The sequence below is a fragment of the Oncorhynchus keta genome, chromosome 28 (genome assembly GCF_023373465.1).
Source record: "Oncorhynchus keta strain PuntledgeMale-10-30-2019 chromosome 28, Oket_V2, whole genome shotgun sequence".
NCBI classification, from domain to species: domain Eukaryota; kingdom Metazoa; phylum Chordata; class Actinopteri; order Salmoniformes; family Salmonidae; genus Oncorhynchus; species Oncorhynchus keta.
This window is the reverse complement of record NC_068448.1, coordinates 68,676,127-68,698,139: the sequence shown is the minus strand read 5'-3', so window position 1 is coordinate 68,698,139 and position 22,013 is coordinate 68,676,127. Positions and strand designations below refer to the sequence as shown.

At 42.1% G+C, this 22,013-nt stretch overlaps 1 non-coding gene across 1 annotated transcript; it reads right to left on the bottom strand.

The window, feature by feature from the left end:
• Nucleotides 1–13,323: 13,323 nt before the first annotated feature.
• On the bottom strand, nucleotides 13,324–21,411 carry LOC118373165 (uncharacterized). The gene is made up of 3 exons (XR_008083910.1): nucleotides 21,236–21,411; nucleotides 19,584–19,673; nucleotides 13,324–14,529 (listed from the first exon to the last, which is right to left on the bottom strand). It is a non-coding gene; the product is annotated as an uncharacterized LOC118373165 (transcript).
• Between the last annotated feature and the right edge of the window lie 602 nt (nucleotides 21,412–22,013).

Below are 22,013 nucleotides of genomic sequence, written 5' to 3'. Positions count from 1 at the left end.
TTGTCCTGTTGGAAAGTGAATGTTCTCCCCAGTCTGATGTCCTTAGAGCTCCGGAGCAGGTTTTCATCAAGGATCTCTCTGTACTTTGCTCCATCCATCTTTGCCTCGATCCTGTCTAGTCTCCCAATCCCTGCCTCTGAAAAACATCCCCACAGCATGATTCTGCCACCACCATGCTTCATCGTATGGGATGGTGACCGGTTTCTTCCACATGTGACGCTTGGCATTCATCCATTGGTGTAAAATACTTAAGTAAAAATACTTTAAAGTAGTACTTAAGTGGTTTTTGGGGGTATCTGTACTTTACTATTTATATTTTTGACAACTTTTACTTTTACTTCACTACATTCCTGAAGAAAATTATGTACTTTTACTCCATACATCCCTGACACCCAAACGTACTCGTCACATTTTGAATGCTTAGCAGGACAGGAAAATGGCCTAATTCACACACTTATCAAGAGAACATCCCTGGTCATCCCTACTGGCTCTGATCTGGCGGACTCACTAAACACATGCTTCGTACACTAAATGGTGTCTGAGTGTTGGAGCGTGCCCCTGGCTCTCCGTAAATTAATAAAACAACAAAATGTGGCCTTTTGCTTTACTTAATATAAGGAATTTGAAATTATTCATACTTGTACTTTTACTTTTGATACTTAAGTATATTTTAGTGATGACATTTACGTTGATATTTAAGTATATTTAAAACCAAATACTTTTAGACTTTTACTCAAGTAGTTTTTTTCTGGGTGACTTTCACTTTTACTTGAGTAATTTTCTATTAGGGTATCTTTACTTTTACTCAAGTATAACAATTGTGTACCTTTTCCACCACTGGTTTCATCAGACCAGAGAATCTTGTTTCTCATGGTATGAGAGTCTTTAGGTGACTTTTGGCAAACTCCAAACGGCCCGTCATGTGTCTTTTACTGAGGAGTGGCTTCTCTACCATAAAGGGCTGATTGGTGAAGTGCTGCAGAGATGGTTGTCCTTCTGCAAGGTGCTCCCATCTCCACAGACAAACTCTTGAGCTCTGTCAGAGGGACCATCAGGTTCTTGGTCACCTCCCTGATAAAGGCCCTTCTGTCACGTTTTTTCAAAATCGAACCCAGAAGCAGACCAGGACAAGGAAGTAGGAAGACGGTGAGTATTTATTTACAAGTGAATGTGAATGGGTAGATATATGCAGGTGGTGTAGCGGGCAGCGGTGGTGAGTTGATGGGAGTAAATAGGTGGATCCAATGAGGTAGCGGAATCCTCCGACGACCAGGCGGAAATGGGGTAAATGATCCGGGTGAGTAACTGAAGACTGAACAAACAGAGGTAAGTTTAAGGCAAGCAATACGTTAAAAAAAATGTTTTAAATTCTATCCAACTTGAGGCTGATACTATGTCACAACATACTGTTCATGGCTAACGATCCGGCAGGGATGTCAGGTCCGGGCTTATGAAGAGGAGAGATGATGATCAGGACCAGGTGTGCAGATAGCTGATGGGATACAGGTGCGGGTAATCAGAACTCCCAACTGGCTACATTGCCCGGCAACCAGAAAGGGTGCATTCCAGGACGCAGGAAAAAACACTCCAGGACAGAACACAGGCAAAAAACAGACTCAGGAAACGGGATTCGTGACAGTACCCCCCCTCCGACGAACGCCACCGGGCGGACTACCCGGAGCGCCAGGGTGGAGGCGGTAAAAGTCACGAAGCAGGTCATCGTCAAGGATCTGACGCCGAGGAATCCAACTCCTCTCCTCAGGACCATATCCTTCCCAATCCACTAAATACTGGAACCCTCGACCCCGCTGTCTGGAGTCCATGATGCGGCGCACCGTGTAGACAGGACCACCTCCGATCATCCGAGGAGGAGGAGGACGAGGAGGAGGGGGCAACAGAGGACTGAGGAGAACCGGCTTGAGGCAGGAGACATGAAAGGTGGGATGTACTCTTAGTGTAGCAGGCAACTTGAGTCGGACCACAACAGGATTAATGATCTTCTCCACTACAAACGGACCAATGAACTTCGGTGACAGTTTCCTCGACTCAGTCCGTAGAGGAAGTTCCCGTGTAGCCAACCAAACCCTATCTCCGACGGTATAAGCCGGGGCAGGAATACGGCGACGATACACCTGGATCTGATACCGGTCAGAAACCTTAAGGAGGGCCTTCCTGGCCCGATGCCAGGTGCGGTGGCAACGACGAATGTGGGTCTGGACAGAAGGAACCGAGAGATCCCGCTCCTGAGAAGGAAACAAGGGAGGTTGGTAACCGTACAGGCACTGGAAGGGAGACATCCCAGTGGCAGATGAAGGGAGAGTATTATGAGCATACTCGACCCAGGGTAATTGAGAGGACCAAGAGGTGGGATCAGAGGAAACAAGACAGCGCAGCGTGGACTCCATCTTCTGGTTGGCTCTCTCCGGCTGACCATTAGATTGGGGGTGAAATCCAGATGTGAGACTGACTGTAGCTCCAATGGCCAAACAGAAGGATTTCCAGACAGCAGAGGTAAACTGAGGACCACGGTCAGAAACAATGTCACAGGGCAACCCGTGGACCCTGAACTCCTCCCTAACCAGGATCTCGGACGTATCAGTGGCAGAAGGCAGCTTGGAGAGGGCAACAAAATGGGCAAACTTGCTGAATCTATCCACAATGGTCAGAATAACCGTGTTACCAACAGAAGAGGGCAACCCCGTGACAAAATCCAGGGCCAGATGCGACCAAGGTCGCCGGGGAATAGGTAGGGGGTGAAGAAGCCCAGAGCTGGCCCGATTGGTACTCTTATTCTGCGCACAAACAGGACAAGCGGCAACAAACCTCCGGGTATCTTCTCCCATGGCAGGCCACCAAAATCGTCTGCGCAGTAGCGCCATAGTCCGAGCAACACCAGGGTGACAAGCTATCTTGCTGGCGTGGGACCACTGAAGGACAGCAGAACTCAGGCATGAACAACCGACCGGGTGGACCGTTACCGGGCCCGGGCTGTGTCCGAAGAGCCGCCATCACCTCCTCCTCAATCCTCCATGTAACGGCTCCCAAGACAACGTTCTGGGGAAGAATCGTCTCAGTCTTGGCCCCACTCTCCTCCGTCTTGGAGAACATCCGGGACAGGGCGTCCGCCTTCCCGTTCTTCGACCCAGGTCGGAACGTCAGGAAAAAATTGAAGCGTCCAAAAAACAAAGCCCACTGGGCCTAAACGGGAGTTGAGACGTTTAGCCGATTGCACGTAAGCCAGATTATTGTGGTCAGTCCAGACCACAAACGGTTGCTCCGCTCCCTCCAACCAGTGACGCCACTCCTCCAAGGCAAGCTTCACAGCGAGAAGCTCCCGGTTACCCACATCGTAGTTTCTTTCAGCTGGAGAAAGACGACAAGAGTAGAAGGCGCAGGGATGGAGTTTACCGTCAGTGGAGCTACGCTGGGACAGGATGGCGCCCACCCCCACATCAGACGCATCCACCTCCACAACGAACTGACGGGAAGTGTCAGGTTGAGAGTGAATCGGGGCGTTGGTGAATCGGCTCTTCAAATCTAGAAATGCTCGGTCTGCCTCAGGAGACCAACAGAACTTTCTGGTGCAAGACGTCAGTACAGTTAAAGGGATGGCCACCCGGCTGTAATCACGGATAAACCTCCGATAAAATTAGCAAACCCCAGGAATCTCTGGAGCTGCAATCTCGTACCGGGCTGGACCCAAGCCCGAACCGCCCGAACCTTCTCTTGGTCCATCTTGATCTCTCCCCTGGAGATGATGTACCCGAGGAAGGACGTCGTGTGTGCGTGAAAATCACACTTCTCAGCCTTCACGAACAGACGGTTCTCCAATAACCGCTGCAGGACCTGCTTGACATGCTGAACGTGGCTAGAAAGCTCCTTCGAGAAGATGAGGATATCATCCAGGTAAACGAACACAAAAATACCAATCATATCTCTCAGAACGTCATTCACCATACTTTGGAACACAGCAGGAGCGTTGGTCAGTCCAAACGGCATCACCTGGTACTCTAAATGTCCCATCGGAGTATTGAACCCAGTCAACCACTCGTCCCCTCTTTGATCCGAACCAAATGATAAGCATTACATAAATCAAGCTTCGTAAAACCGTAGCACCCTGTAAAGAATCGAAAGCCGAGCTCATCAAGGGCAGGGGATACTTGTTCTTGACCGTAATATCATTCAAACCCCGATAATCAATACACGGTCGAAGAGAGCCATCCTTCTTGCTCACAAAAAAAAATCCTGCTCCCAGAGGTGATGACGAGGGCCGAATGAGACCTGCAGCTAGAGACTCCTTGATTATATTATTATGTAGGTCTCCAAGGCCTCACGTTCAGGTCGAGAGATACTGTATAACCGTCCCTTGGGAAAGGCAGCTCCAGGAAACAGATTAATCGCACAGTCATAAGGTCGGTGGGGAGGAAGGGGAAGAGCCTTCTGTTTACTGAATACTTCACCCAACTCGTGATATGTTTCTGGAACCAGGGACAAATCAGGAGGAGCAGAGTCACTGACCTGACTGGAAACGGCAGGAGAACAGGCAGTCAGTCCTAAGGCAGTTAGCATGACAATCAATGCTCCAACTAGTTACCTTACCTGTCACCCAATCAAACAGGGGATTGTGTTCCTTCAGCCAGGGGTAACCAAGAACCAGTGGAACATGGGGCGAGGACAGAATGAAGAAGGAGTTAAACTCTGAATGATTCCCCGACAAAAACATCTTAACCGGTTCAGTCCTCATAGTGATCCGTGCCAGACTACTGCCGTTCAGAGTGGTTGCTTCAATGGCTTCCGGCAATTGCTCCTTGGAATGCCCCAGCTGTTCCATCAAGTCGGCATCAATAAAGCTGCCATCGGCACCTGAATCGATAAAAGCGTTCATCTCTAAGCTCTGATCCTTATTCATAAGGGTCGCAGGAAAACGGGGTCTGACAGAATCTTTGAGAGGTTGAAACTGGCTCGCTAAAATTCCTCCCAAAACTAGCGAGCCGGGCAGTTTAACGGGCGCTGTGGACAAGCGGAGATGCAATGTCCCGAGCTACCACAGTAGAGACAGCTGTTGGTCTCACGTCTACGTTGGCGCTCCTCCTTAGTTAGCCTGTGTCACCCCACTTGCATTGGTTCAGGATCTGGTGGCAAGACCCCTCCACTAATCCCGTGTGGGGAATAATGATCAATACGTTCTGGTTCACTTCCTGAACCGAATGGTAACCGAGTTGCTGATTGATTGGATGGGCCCCACTGCTTCTCCCTCCTTCTCTCTCGGACTCTATTATCTACCCAAATAGATAAAGTGACCAAGCTGTCTAGGTCACTAGGCTCTGGATAGGATATCAGCTCGTCCTTGAGTTGCTCCGACAACCCCTGGTAAAAAGCCGCTTGTAGTGACTCCTCATTCCAACCACTCTCCACAGACAATGTCCTGAACTCGATCATAAAGTCTGCCACACTGCAAGCTCCTTGGCGAAGAGTGAACAAACGTTTAGCTGCGTCCTTACCTCGGACTGGATGGTCAAAAGCTCTCATCTCTCCCATGAACTCCTGGTATGAAGCCATGCAGGTCTCCTGTCGTTCCCAAACGGCTGAAGCCCATTTCAGAGCTCTTCCACGCAGCAGTTCAATAACAAAGGCTATCCTAGCCTTGTCAGTGGCGTAAGAATGGGGCTGCAGATCAAACACTAACCCACACTGCATAAGAAACGAACAGCATCTTCTCAAATCCCCTTCATATTTATCAGGCGTCGGTACCTTGGATTCACGGAAGGAAACCATACCAGACACGGCAGGTGAGATGGGTGAAACAGGTGGTGAATGAATCGCCGGCAAACTGAGCTGATCCTGGATTTGTGTCAAGCTAGCAGATAAGTTCTGGATTGAACCCGCTATCTCCTGTAGCGCCGTCTTGTGTTGTCTCAATGTCTTCCCCTACTGGGTAATGGCATGGCAAACGGAGTCCAGGTCCGCTGGGTTCATCCTTGGCCGGATCGTTCTGTCACGGAGGTAAGTTTAAGGCAAGCAATACGTAAAAAAAAAAAAAAAAAATAAAAAAAAATTCTATCCAACTTGAGGCTGATACTATGGCACAACATACTGTTCATGGCTAACGATCCGGCAGGGAATGGATGTCAGGTCCGGGCTTATGAAGAGGAGAGATGATGATCAGGACCAGGTGTGCAGATAGCTGATAGGATACAGGTGCGGGTAATCAGAACTCCCAACTGGCTACATTGCCCAGCAACCAGACAGGGTGCGTTCCAGGACGCCGGAAAAACACTCCAGGACAGAACACAGGCAAAAAAAAGACTCAGGAAACGGGATTCGTGACACCTTCTCCCCCAATTGCTCAGTTTGGCCAGGCGGCCGGCTCTAAGAAGAGTCTTGGTGGTTCCAAACTTCTTCCATTTAAGAATGATAGAGGCCACTGTGTTCTTGGGGACCTTCAATGCTGCAGAAATGTTTTGGTACCCTTCCCGAGATCTGTGCCTCGACACAATTCTGTCTCGGAGGTCTACGGATAATTCCTTCGACCTCATGGCTTGATTTTTGCTCTGACATGCACTGTCAACTGTGAGATCTTATATAGACAGGTGTGCCACTTTCCAAATCATGTCCAATCAATTGAATTTACCATAGGTGGACTCCAATCAATTTGTAGAAACATCTCAAAGTGTCAAGGGGTCTGAATACTTTCCGAAGGCACTGTATATAATGTATTCTAGCCATGGCTTATCCTCTATAACTACTGATGTACACACCTTTTCTATTCATATACTGTCCATACTGTCTATACACTCCATTCACATACATATATATTTATTTATATTCTCTTCTTTGATATGTATTTATATTCCGAACTCTGACATGTATTTATATTCCAGACTCTGACATGTATTTATATTCCGGACTCTGACATGTATTTATATTCCAGACTCTGACATGTATTTATATTCTGGACTCTGACATGTATTTATATTCCATCTCTTACATGTATTTATATTCCAGACTCTGACATGTATTTATATTCCAGACTCTGACATGTATTTATATTCCAGACTCTGACATGTATTTATATTCTGGACTCTGACATGTATTTATATTCCAGACTCTGACATGTATTTATATTCCATCTCTTACATGTATTTATATTCCAGACTCTGACATGTATTTATATTCTGGACTCTGACATGTATTTATATTCCGAACTCTGACATGTATTTATATTCCATCTCTTACATGTATTTATATTCCAGACTCTGACATGTATTTATATTCCAGACTCTGACATGTATTTATATTCCAGACTCTGACATGTATTTATATTCCAGACTCTGACATGTATTTATATTCTGGACTCTGATATGTATTTATATTCCGGACTCTGACATGTATTTATATTCCTGACTCTGACATGTATTTATATTCCAGACTCTGACATTTATTTATATTCTGGACTCTGACATGTATTTATATTCCATCTCTTACATGTATTTATATTCCAGACTCTGACATGTATTTATATTCCAGACTCTGACATGTATTTATATTCCAGACTCTGACATGTATTTATATTCCAGACTCTGACATGTATTTATATTCTGGACTCTGACATGTATTTATATTCCAGACTCTGACATGTATTTATATTCCAGACTCTGACATGTATTTATATTCTGGACTCTGACATGTATTTATATTCCAGACTCTGACATGTATTTATATTCCATCTCTTACATGTATTTATATTCCAGACTCTGACATGTATTTATATTCTGGACTGACATGTATTTATATTCTGACTCTGACATGTATTTATATTCCGAACTCTGACATGTATTTATATTCCATCTCTTACATGTATTTATATTCCAGACTCTGACATGTATTTATATTCCAGACTCTGACATGTATTTATATTCCAGACTCTGACATGTATTTATATTCCAGACTCTGACATGTATTTATATTCTGGACTCTGATATGTATTTATATTCCGGACTCTGACATGTATTTATATTCCTGACTCTGACATTTATTTATATTCCAGACTCTGACATGTATTTATATTCCAGACTCTGACATTTATTTATATTCCAGACTCTGACATGTATTTATATTCCATCTCTTACATGTATTTATATTCCAGACTCTGACATGTATTTATATTCCAGACTCTGACATGTATTTATATTCCGGACTCTGACATGTATTTATATTCCAGACTCTGACATGTATTTATATTCCAGACTCTGACATGTATTTATATTCTGGACTCTGACATGTATTTATATTCCAGACTCTGACATGTATTTATATTCCATCTCTTACATGTATTTATATTCCAGACTCTGACATGTATTTATATTCTGGACTCTGACATGTATTTATATTCCGAACTCTGACATGTATTTATATTCCATCTCTTACATGTATTTATATTCCAGACTCTGACATGTATTTATATTCCAGACTCTGACATGTATTTATATTCCAGACTCTGACATGTATTTATATTCCAGACTCTGACATGTATTTATATTCTGGACTCTGATATGTATTTATATTCCGGACTCTGACATGTATTTATATTCCTGACTCTGACATTTATTTATATTCCAGACTCTGACATGTATTTATATTCCAGACTCTGACATTTATTTATATTCCAGACTCTGACATGTATTTATATTCCATCTCTTACATGTATTTATATTCCAGACTCTGACATGTATTTATATTCCAGACTCTGACATGTATTTATATTCCAGACTCTGACATGTATTTATATTCCATCTCTGACATGTATTTATATTCCAGACTCTGACATGTATTTATATTCCAGACTCTGACATGTATTTATATTCTGGACTCTGACATGTATTTATATTCCAGACTCTGACATTTATTTATATTCCAGACTCTGACATGTATTTATATTCCATCTCTTACATGTATTTATATTCCAGACTCTGACATGTATTTATATTCCTGACTCTTACATGTAATTTATATTCCAGACTCTGACATGTATTTATATTCCAGACTCTGACATTTATTTATATTCTGGACTCTGACATGTATTTATATTCCATCTCTTACATGTATTTATATTCCAGACTCTGACATGTATTTATATTCCAGACTCTGACATGTATTTATATTCCAGACTCTGACATGTATTTATATTCCAGACTCTGACATGTATTTATATTCTGGACTCTGACATGTATTTATATTCCAGACTCTGACATGTATTTATATTCCAGACTCTGACATGTATTTATATTCTGGACTCTGACATGTATTTATATTCCAGACTCTGACATGTATTTATATTCCATCTCTTACATGTATTTATATTCCAGACTCTGACATGTATTTATATTCTGGACTCTGACATGTATTTATATTCCGAACTCTGACATGTATTTATATTCCATCTCTTACATGTATTTATATTCCAGACTCTGACATGTATTTATATTCCAGACTCTGACATGTATTTATATTCCAGACTCTGACATGTATTTATATTCCAGACTCTGACATGTATTTATATTCTGGACTCTGATATGTATTTATATTCCGGACTCTGACATGTATTTATATTCCTGACTCTGACATTTATTTATATTCCAGACTCTGACATGTATTTATATTCCAGACTCTGACATTTATTTATATTCCAGACTCTGACATGTATTTATATTCCATCTCTTACATGTATTTATATTCCAGACTCTGACATGTATTTATATTCCAGACTCTGACATGTATTTATATTCCAGACTCTGACATGTATTTATATTCCATCTCTGACATGTATTTATATTCCAGACTCTGACATGTATTTATATTCCAGACTCTGACATGTATTTATATTCTGGACTCTGACATGTATTTATATTCCAGACTCTGACATTTATTTATATTCCAGACTCTGACATGTATTTATATTCCATCTCTTACATGTATTTATATTCCAGACTCTGACATGTATTTATATTCCTGACTCTTACATGTAATTTATATTCCAGACTCTGACATGTATTTATATTCCAGACTCTGACATTTATTTATATTCTGGACTCTGATATTTTTTTATATTCCTGACTCTAATATCGCTCGTTCTGATATGTCTTAATCTCTTGTTATTTCTTTCTTCTTCTGTCTATTGTTTTGTATAGCTAGATATTGCTGCACTGTTGGACCTAGAATCATAAGCATTTCACTGCACCTGCGATAACATCTGTAAAGCTGTGAACACGACCAATGATTTGATCCATGAATAGAAGTATTCTAATATCATCTAACCAACCAGGAACTAGGTGACAATGTCATTTTTATGTTTCTTGTCAGCTTGGTTTCTACTGGTTGAAGAGGTTTACAGTCCTTTGTTGACCCCAAATCACCACAATATCCTGTTGAAGACCCTGTCACTTGGGCTGTGTTCATTGGGCACCAAACATATGTAAACAGAGTGAAACAGGGAGGGACTACCTAGACGTGTCTCTTTTCACTCTTTTCTCTCTTCTCTTGGAGGACCTGAGCCCTAGGACCATGCCTCAGGACAACCTGTCCTGATGACTCCTTGCTGGCCCCATTCCACCTGTTGTCCCCAGTCCACCCCAGTCCACCTGCTGCTGCTCCAGTTTCAACTGTTCTGCCTGCAGCTATGGAATCCTGACCTGTTCACCGGACATGCTACCTGTCCCAGACCTGCTGTTTTTGACGCTCTCTCTCTACCGCTCCTGTTTGTCTCTAACTCTGAATTATCGGCTATGAAAAGCCAACTGACATTTACTCCTGAGATGCTGACCTGTTGCACCTTCTACAACCAAGGTTATTATTATTATTATTATTATTATTATTATTTGACCCTGCTGGTCATCTATGAATGTTTGAACATCTTGGCCATGTACTGTTATAATCTTCACCTGGCACAGCCAGAAGAGTTTTTCCTAGCCACTACATCTGCTTTGCTTGCTGTTTGGGGTTTTAGGCTGGGTTTCTGTATAGCACTTTGTGACATTGGCTGATGTAGAAAGGGCTTTATAAATTCATTTGATTGGTTGACTTGTCCAATAAGAAACACAAATTTTGCTTTTCATTTCTGTTTTCAAATGTTTTCCATTGCATATCCTAATGACCACAACTCTGGATAAATATGAAACCTGTGTTACCTATGCTGACACTGTCCTGATATTAAGGGAAAAACACTGACAAAGATGTTTCCAAGTTTGAACGGATAATAGCAGGGGTGCAACTTTGATTTTAGAAGTGGTGGGGGACATAATATATATATATATATATATATATATATATATATATATTTTTTTTATCCAGTCGGATAAACACTCCAAACAGCCTACCCGACCACTCGGAGGCATCCACATGATCCTAAAGCACAGTTTCCTTGTTTCATATCACATTCCAAAGATAAAACTGAGGGGGGGGGGGGACAAAAATGCAATTTCAGAATTTTGGGGGACATGTCCCCCCCTTGTCTCCAGTGAAAGTTGCGCCCCTGGATAGTAGGATAAAAGAGTGAGGAGAGGGGAGGAAGAGAGAGAGAGAGAGAGGGGCAATGTAAGCATATGTTTCCCATGCCAATAAAGTCCCTTAAATTGAATTGAGAGAGAGAGAGAGTAGGTGGTAACATGAAGCCTCCTTCAACCCTGTCAAAGGATCTAAATTGTTTGGAGTGCTCAAGTGCTTTGAGACCTGACCTGCACTGCAGTGTGGCTGTCTGTCCTACTGAAGGCTTTGCCCAGAGGCCATCACACAGTCTGTGATGAAACAACCTTGGGATTTGTCACAACAGTAGCAGTAGAACCGCAGTTAATCATTGACCTGTTGCTAGTCCCAGTGTTGGTGTGTCATTGTGTGAGGTTATTGCTGCATTTGTGTGGTTGGGTGGATCATGAGTCACTAAAATGGCGGGTAAATGAGGCTGGGCTGGGGCATAGAGATAGATAGAAGACTCTAGTGCCCAAAAGGGTAGTGCCATTGAGAACCAGGTGTTGGAACCGGTTCAGGGAACAGAACAGAAAAATAACCTACTTTTTAGAGGAATGGAAACAAAAACGCGAACAAAGGTGATCTCTAGTGTTCAAGGAACAGAACAGTTATTTTAAAATCTTGAGAACCGGTTAATAACAATCTTTTAAGTTCAGAGCAATGTTTTCAGTCCCACAAAAAAAAATCCCATCAAAGCGCCTATGCAAAGCACTCACTCTGTCACTCAGAATTGTTTTTTTCCAGTGCCTGCCAGCTTTTTCTAGGATAGTTAAGGATACTATTAGCAATCATGTCTCACATTGGATTTATTAACTACAAAAAGGTAAGACATGTTTTGCCGCTGCACACAAGCTTGTTATTAGCTCTGGTCCAGGGTGTTGAGCCAAAGTTCAGACATTCAATGTTCCTCCATATTAGCCTAGACAATTATATACTAGACAATTATATACTATGTAATTCAGTGAAGTAGGAATGATAGGCCTGCTACTAATAACCTACTAATAACCTAAACACTTCAATCCAAGCCTCCTCCATATCTACCCTTGTCTCTCGCTCTCTCCCCACCTGCAAAATTTGAGTCGCAACGCACACCCTACACTTGTCCAGCCATCAAGCACGTAAACAATTAGCTAGACCGGTGTGGTGATACTGATGGTTTGTTGAGGACTATCACCATTTTGAAGTAGTCAACTGGGTGGGACTTCCTATGGCTTAAGGAAGGATCACAAAATTCTATCCAGGTTGTCAAGAGGGATCAACCAATGAATTATACTCATGAGCAAACCTTTCATATCTGCAGGTGGCAGTAAATCGCAGAGCTTGGCTTTATAACACGCCAGGGGGCAGTATGCATGTTTACCAACTCATAGAAGTTGTAGAAAAAGAAAATGGACTACTTCAAAATGTAGATGGCTTCAGTGGAGCTCCACATGCTCTAACGCAGGGTTTCCCAAATAGATTGTGAAAACCTACTCTAACGGATGCCATAATGGGACAGATAGAATGTTGTGTCCTTTAACTGTCTGTATGGGCTGGGGTGAGACAGTCCAACATTGTGCAGAGCTGTATGGATGGTTGCTATGACTTCACACCTGTTATTGAGGATGCTTTCCAGTTGCCACCTTTCAGACAAACACGAGAGCCACACAAAGTTCCTCAGACGCGGGCACCAGTGTATTCACAATTAATTTTCAATCAGAACAAGCAAATTCTTTCCAAACGGGTTACTTATTCAGACTGAGGTGTTTATATGAGGGTATTTTATTCAGAATGAGCTCTTGTGACTTTTATTTTATGTTTTTTTTAGTGACTCCTAGCACTGAAACACAGACTCCTTTCTCTGATAATGACCCAAGCCATCTTCTGCTTAGAAAGTCCACACAGTGAGTGAAGCATTTGACAAAGAGAAAATGAGTCTACAAAGACAATAAAAAGTTGAATACATGGAAACAATAATATTGTATTGCCTATAACAATGTATCCAAATTCACATGTACAATCACCAAAAGAAACAATGTATCAACATCCAGCTAAAATAGCATCACTGTCCAATTCGACCACAGAGCACCTTTATTGATAAATAACACAGTGACATTCATGTAACAGGATACAGTAATGGATTCACAAATGATGTCAACAATAAAACCAACAAGGAACATCTCACGTTTGGCATGGAGAATTATCTATGTGTACTGTCTCACACTGAAAAGAGTGGGCCCTCTAGTGGACCAGACTGGAAACTGCTGATGTATGCCTACTCAGTCAGAGGACATGTTTGCTTTTGAAGTGTTTATTTTAAGTAAGAGTTTAATTTTGGAATCATCAGTAGTCAGAAGAACGTTAAGAAACCTAATTTGTTTGTTGAAATATGTAGCAAGGGAATCAGAGAACCTGCAGAGCAAATAAGAAATAACTAATTTACAAGAATGTATACTTGAACAAACTGTATTTAGACTGACATTATTCACTTTCACAAAACATGGGTTTCTAATTAATGTCATTTGAATTATGATGCAGGTCAGTTTTATTCAAATGGTTTCGTTTTGTACGTGGTTTCGTTTTGTACGTGGTTTCGTTTTGTACGTGGTTTCGTTTTGTACGTGGTTTCGTTTTGTACATGGGCCGGTTTCCCAGACACAGATTAAGCGTAGTTTTAGACTAAGAAGAAGCATGTTTAAGAGAGATTCTTCATTCAAAGTAGTTTTAAATCTAATACTAGGCTTAATTTGTGTCCAAAAATTCTATATGTTTATAGAATGACATATCTAAAGTATTGCAAACACAGCTAATATCTCAGTACATTGTTCGTTATTTCAGTGGCATTCACCACACTATCCTAAAACTATTGACCAAATATGGCCAAATTGATTTATTATTCTCCTCTCATCCCTCATGTAATCTAATTCATATTAAACCTTTGTCTCCCCTATCTTTTATGAAAGTGACATCGAAGCAGGCAATGTGGTAACCGTATTGGATCACCAAAACAACATGCACATCCTGTTGACCCTGGAGAGGAGAGCAGAGGAAGAATAAATGCACAATCTAAACTTCACAAGAATGAGTCCAAATATACACTTCACAATATCAGATGCAATCAATATCAAATAACAATTGCACACAAGTTTACCAGTGGTAAATTGTCCAGATTATTCAACTTCACTGGTTTTTCATAATCAATTCTGCAAATAAACACACACTGAAATGTAAAGTTTAAGAAACACATCCAAGTGAACCAAAGTGGTATATTAGTCATCAATCTATTCAATGTATCATTCATTTTTGTACACCATTGTGCTAGAGTGCACCCTGCTAATGCATTCTGTTAATGCGTCCCGTCTATCTATGCTGTCCATGTTTTCAACAGTATAGCTTACATTTTAGCATAAGCCTATATGCCCTCTGACAAATGTGTATATGGATCAACAAAACATAACCTACACATACAGTCTCTTCAGAAAGTATTCACACCTCTTAACTTTTTCCACCTTTTGTTGTGTTACAGCCTACATTTTAAGTGGATTAAATGTAGGTGTTTTTGTCACTGGCTTACACACAATACCCCATGATGTAAAAGTGGAATTATGTTTTTGAGCCAATCAGTGGTGTTGTGACAAGTTAGGGGTGGTATACAGAAGATAGCTCTATTTGGTAGAAAACCAAGTCCATATTGTGGAAAGAACAGGTCAAATAAGTGAAGAGAAACAACATGAAGGTCAGTCAATGAGGAAACATTGCAGGAACTTTGAACGTTTCTTCAAGTGCATTTGCAAAAACTATCAAGAGCAATGGATGAAACTGGCTCTCATGAGGACAGTCACAGGAAAGGAAAACCCAAAGTTACCTCTGCTGCAGAAGATAATTCATTAGAGTTAACTGCACCTCAGATTGCAGCCTAAATAAATGCTTCACTAGGTTCAAGTAACAGACACATCTCAACATCAACTGTTCAGAGGAGACTGCATGAATCAGGCTTTTGTGGTCGAATTGTTGCAAAGAAACCATGACTAAAGGAGACAAATAAGAAGAAGAGACTTGCTTGGGTCAAGAAACACAAGCAATTTACATTAGACCGGTGGACATCTGTTCTTTGGTCTGATGTCCAAATTGTACATTTTTGTTCCCAACCGCCGTGTCTTTATAAGACCGTAGGTGAACGGATGATCTCTGCATGTGTGGTTCCCACCGTGAAGCATGGAGGAGGAGGTGTGAAGGTGTTGGGATGCTTTGCTGGTGATACTGTTGGTGATTTATTTAGAATTCAAGGCACACTTAACCAGCATGACTACCACAGCATCCCATCTGGTTTGTGCTTAGTGGGACTATCATTTATTTTTCAACAGGACAATGACCTAAAACACACCTCCAGGCTGTGTAAGGGCTATTTGACCAAAAAGGAGAGTGATGGAGTGCTGCATCAGATGAACTGGCCTCCACAATCAGCCGACCTCAACCCAATTGAGATGAGTTGGACCGCAGAGTGAAGGAAAAGCAGCCAACAAGTGCTCAGTATATGTGTGAACCCCTTCAAGACAGTTGGAACAGCATTCCAGGTGAAGCTGGTTGAGAGAATGCCAAGCGTGTGCAAAGCTGTCATCAAGGTAAAGGGTGGCTATTTTGAAGAATATAAAATCTAAAATCTATTTTGATTCGTTTAACACTTATTTGCTTACTACATGATTCCATATGTGTTATTTCACAGTTATTATTCTACAATGTAGAAAATAATAAAAATAAAGAAAAACCCTTGAATGAGTAGCTGTGTCCAAACTTTTGACTGGTACTGTATCTGTAAGGTCCCTCAGTCGAGCAATTAATTTAAAACACAGATTCAACCACAAAGACCAGAGATGTTTTCCAATGCCTCGCAAAGAAGGGCACCTATTGGTAGATGGATAAAAAGCAGACATTGAATATCCTGTTGAGCATGGTAAAGTTATTAATTAGACTTTGGAGGGAGTATCAATATACCCAGTCACTACAAAAATACAGGCGTCCTTCCTAACTCAGTTGGTGGAGAGGAAGGAAACCGCTCAAGGATTTCACCATGAGGCCAATGGTGACTTTTAAACAGTAACAGAGTTTAATGGCTGCGATAATAGAAAACTGAGGATGGATCAACAATATCGTAGTAGACGGCCTACAGGGAGGAGGTGAGGGCCCTCGGAGTGTGGTGTCAGGAAAATAACCTCACACTCAACGTCAACAAAACAAAGGAGTTGATCGTGGACTTCAGGAAACAGCAGAGGGAGCACCCGCCTATCCACATCAACGGGACAGTAGTGGAGAGGGTAGTAAGTTTTAAGTTCCTCGGCGTACACATCACGGACAAGCTGAATTGGTCCACCCACACAGACAGCATGGTGAAGAAGGCGCTGTAGCGCCTCTTCAACCTCAGGAGGCTGAAGAAATTCGGCTTGTCACCAAAAGCACTCACAAACTTCTACAGATGCATAATTAAGAGCATCCTGTTGGGCTGTATCCCCACCCGGTACGGCAACTGCTCTGCCCATAACCGTAAGGCTCTACAGAGGGTAGTGCGGCCTGCACAACGCATCACCGGGGACAAACTACCTGCCCTCCAGGACACCTACACCACCTGATGTCACAGGAAGGCCATAAAGGTCATCAAGGACAACAACCACTCGAGCCACTGCCTGTTCACCCCGCTATCATCCAGAAGGCGAGGTCAGTAGAGGTGCATCAAATCAGGGGCCGAGAGACTGAAAAACAGCTTCTATCTCAAGGCCATCAGACTGTTCAACAGCCATCACTAACATTGAGTGGCTGCTGACAATATACGGACTCAACTCCAGCCACTTTAACAATGGAAGAATTAATGGAAAAATGTATCTCTAGCCACTTTAAACAATGCCACTTAATATAATGTTTACATACCCTACATTACTCATCTCATATGTATATACTGTACTCGATACCATCTACTGCATCTTGCCTATGCAGGTCTGTACCATCATTCATTCATATATTTGTTATGTACATATTCTGTTTCCCTTTACACTTGTGTGTATAAGGTAGTTGTTGTGAAATTGATAGGTTAGATTACTCATTGGTTATTACTGCATTGTCGGAACTAGAAGCACAAGCATTTCGCTACACTCGCATTAACATCTGCTAACCATGTGTATGTGACAAATACAATTTGATTTGATTTGATACTAACCTAAATGACAGAGTGAAAAGAAGGAAGCCTGTACAGAATACAAATATTCCAAAACATGCATCCTGTTTGCCTCAAGGCACTAAAGCAATACTGCAACAAATGTGGCAAAGCAATTCATGTTTTGTCCTGATTAAAAAGTGTCATGTTTGGGGCAAATCCAACAACACAAGAAAATCTGGAATTAGTCAAGGGGTATGAATACTTTCTGAAGGCACTGTCCTGAAGGCACTGTCCTGAAGGCACTGTCCTCTACTCTGTAATACGGTGTGCATTTAATGCAAGAGAAAGACTTAAGATGTTATTTTTAGGGTGAGTTTTTCTTGACATGGGGCTTAAGTCAATCAAACCCGCATTTCTGTATTTCCACCATAGTTTTTCCCCCCATTGTCAAATAAACTCACAGACTGGGCGATATAAAAACCTACAACTACAGTACTACCATACAGTTAAGTTTGTAAACAAAGTGAGCATAGCTATGGTAGTTACTGGGTATGATTGAGTTCCAGCCCTGATCTGCTATTAGTACCACACATACCTCCTTTCTTCCAGGAGCAGAAGGAGAAGCGGGGGAAATCGGGAAGGCACAGGGGCTCGTAATGGTATGACGGAGCCACCACTCCTGTGAGCACAGGGGCTCGTCATGGTATGACGGAGCCACCACTCCTGTGAGCACAGGGGCTCGTCATGGTATGACAGAGCCACCACTCCTGTGAGCACAGGGGCTCGTCATGGTATGACGGAGCCACCACTCCTGAGAGCACAGGGGCTTGTCATGGGATGACGGAGCCACCACTCCTGTGAGCACAGGGGCTCGTCATGGTATGACGGAGCCACCACTCCTGTGAGCACAGGGGCTCGTCATGGTATGACGGAGCCACCACTCCTGTGAGCACAGGGGCTCGTCATGGTATGACGGAGCCACCACTCCTGAGAGCACAGGGGCTCGTCATGGTATGACGGAGCCACCACTCCTGTGAGCACAGGGGCTCGTCATGGTATGACGGAGCCACCACTCCTGTGAGCACAGGTGCTCGTCATGGTATGACAGAGCCACCACTCCTGTGAGCACAGGGGCTCGTCATGGGATGACGGAGCCACCACTCCTGTGAGCACAGGGGCTCGTCATGGGATGACGGAGCCACCACTCCTGTGAGCACAGGGGTTCGTCATGGGATGACGGAGCCACCACTCCTGTGAGCACAGGGGCTCATCATGGTATGACGGAGCCACCACTCCTGTGAGCATATTAGTAGACAGGTATAGCTCCTCAATAGACTGCCCTGTGAGAGAGGGATACACAGAGAGGGCAAACACTCACTTCCTGCTGGGGAAAAATTGTGTGACTCAACCTAGTTTTAATTTAGGATCATTGTAGCTTTCACATAGCATCAATGTAGCAGGTGGGGTGAATTTGCCAAAAGTAAATCATTTACCATGATTTCTGCCTTAAATCAATAATAGGATTTCAAGGCTTATTGACTTATTCAGTGTTCATGCTGACAATGCAATTACATACCATTTACCAACCTAAATTGAATGATGATGATCTGGCGTCTTTTCCCAATGGGTGGATGCAGTTGAATTGATTTATTTCCTTCAGTATTCTTCAGGGCAATATGTTTGTAAACATACACTCATACTCAGGCGGTAAGCGCTGTTTGTTGATGATGTGGAGTGTTTCAACCTCATCTTTTACAGTGAGAGAGGGAATTATGATGTCAGTTCTATTCATTCAATCTCTACATTTCATATTGATGTGTACCATTAAGTTAGGGTCAATCTTATGGTCGGCGTAAGGGAGCTATAATACCAGTGGCTTTGTTAGGAAGGGAAGTGCAAACAATCAACAAAGGGAAGGCCAAAGAAATATTGAACTCACAAAGCAGAAGTGACACTCTCACATTGCCCTTGTAGGATGGTGGCATGGGAAGGCATGTGTTAACAATGATGCCAATGTCCTGTAAAGGGTCTGGAAAAAACAAACAGAAACATTAAAGCAACTTAAGACATTTAAAAAAAAAATCTTATGAGAAGAAGAAATGAATGAAACCAGAAAATGAAACTGACATGACTATCACAGTACAGCAATTTGGTCAAAAATACAGTGCCTTCAGAAAGTATTCCCCCTCTTGACTTAATTTTAAAAAAAAATGTGTTTCAAAGTGGGATTAAAATGAATTGAATTGTAATTTTTGTCAGCAATCTACACAGAATACTCAAAGTGGAAGAAAAGTTCTAACATTTGTAAGGCACTGCCTCTAGGTGCTAGAAGCGTCACTACAGACCCTGGTTTGACCCTGGTTCGATTCCAGGCTGTATCACAACATAAGGTGGTGCACAATTGGCCCAGCATTGTTAGGGTTTGGCAGGGGTAGGCCGTCATTGTAAATGAGAATTTGTTCTTAAATGACTTGCCTAGTTAAATAAAAATTTTTTTTAAATGTTGTCAAAACTGTGACTTTGCCACTGTCTTCTTGGTAAGCAACTACATTTGGCCTTGTGTTTTAGGTTATTGTCTTGCTGAAAGATTAATCTTCCAGCGTTTGGTGGAAAGCAGACTGAATCAGGTATTCCTCTAGGACTTTGCCTGTGCTTAGCTCAATTCCATTTATTTTTTGTCCTGAAAAAAAACAGTCCTTAATTATTACAACCATGCCCATAACATGAAGCAGCCTATGCTTGAAAATAATGAGAGTAGTTCTAAGTAATGTGTTGTATTGGATTTCCCCCAAACATAACACTGTATTCAGGAAAAAACAAAGTGTTTTTGCAGTATTACTTTAGTACCTTGTTGCAAACATGATGCATGTTTTGGAATATTTTTATTCTGTAAAGACTTCCTTCTTTTCACTCTGTCAATTAGTTTATTATTGTGGAGTAACTACAATGTTGTTGATCCATCCTCAGTTTTCTCCCAACACAGCCATTAAACTGTGCAACCATACAGAGTGAGTCCCTGCAACTTATTATGTGACTTGTTAAGCACATTTTCACTCCTGAACATATTTAGGCTTGTCATAACAAAGGGGTTGAATAATTATTGACTCAAGACATTTCAGCTTTTCATGTTTAATTAATTTGTAAAATAAATAAATAATAAGAATCTAAAAACATCATTCCACTTTGACATTATGGGGTATTGTGTGTAGGCCACAAAATAAAATCCCTTACAATTTTAAATGCAGGATGTAACACAACAAAATGTGGAAAAAGTCAAGGGGTGTGAATACTTTCTGAAGGCACTGTAGCCCCACTGTGGTAGTGCTATAGCTCTACTCAGCGTCAAGGAATCCAAACGTGCAGTTCAATAATACCTTCTTGGTAGGCAGTAGTCGCTAACATTAACTCACTTTTTGCCTCATCACTGTAATGTTTGCTTCCTTGCCACTGGGCACAACTGGTTGACTCAGTGTTGTTTCCAACGTGGAGTAGATGTTGAATTGACATCTGTGCCCAGTGTTTTTGTACTGTCGTATTATCACATAGTGAGTTGCTTTGCAAATGAAAAGGAATATTTTCTTTAAAACTCACCACAGCTGTGATAGAATATCTGCAGTATGTCCATGTTGCAAATAGTGTGGACAGGTCATTGGACCTCCTGAACTAACCCCCACTGGGGTCAGTAGGCCAGCAGGATAGCTAGAACCAAGAGCAGAGCTTGGTGAGGCATAGTTCCTTCCATACACTCTTTGGATCTTGTCAGGACTTAAGACCAGGCTCTCACTGGGTGACTGATCTTTGCTCTCCGCACAGCAAGAGGAAGTAACCAGCATGACAGACTTCCCCAATTTCAGTGTGTGTGTGTGTGTGTGTGTGTGTGTGTGTGTGTGTGTGTGTGTGTGTGTGTGTGTGTGTGTGTGTGTGTGTGTGTGTGTGTGTGTGTGTGTGTGTGTGTGTGTGTGTGTGTGTGTGTGTGTGTGTGTGTGTGGGAGAAAGATAATGAGTGTGAGACACAGACACACAGACAGAGAGAGAGAGAGTGAGAGAGAGAGAGAGAGAGAGACTGTTTATTATCTACTTCACTTGCTTTGGCAATGTTAACATATGTTTCCCATGTGAATAAAGCCCTTACATTGAAATTGAATTGAGAGAGAGAGAGAGTGTCAGGATTTGGCCAGGGTTGTTCCGGTTTTTGGTCACTAGATGCCCCCATTGTGCCTTTTGACCTTTTGTTTTCCCTTGATCCCCATTATTATTTGCACCTGTGCCTCGTTTCCCCTGATTGTATTTAAACCCTTTTTTTTTTTTACTCAGTTCTTTGCTCTGTGTTTGTATGTTAGCACCCAGCCCTAGTAATCTGTGAGCTCTT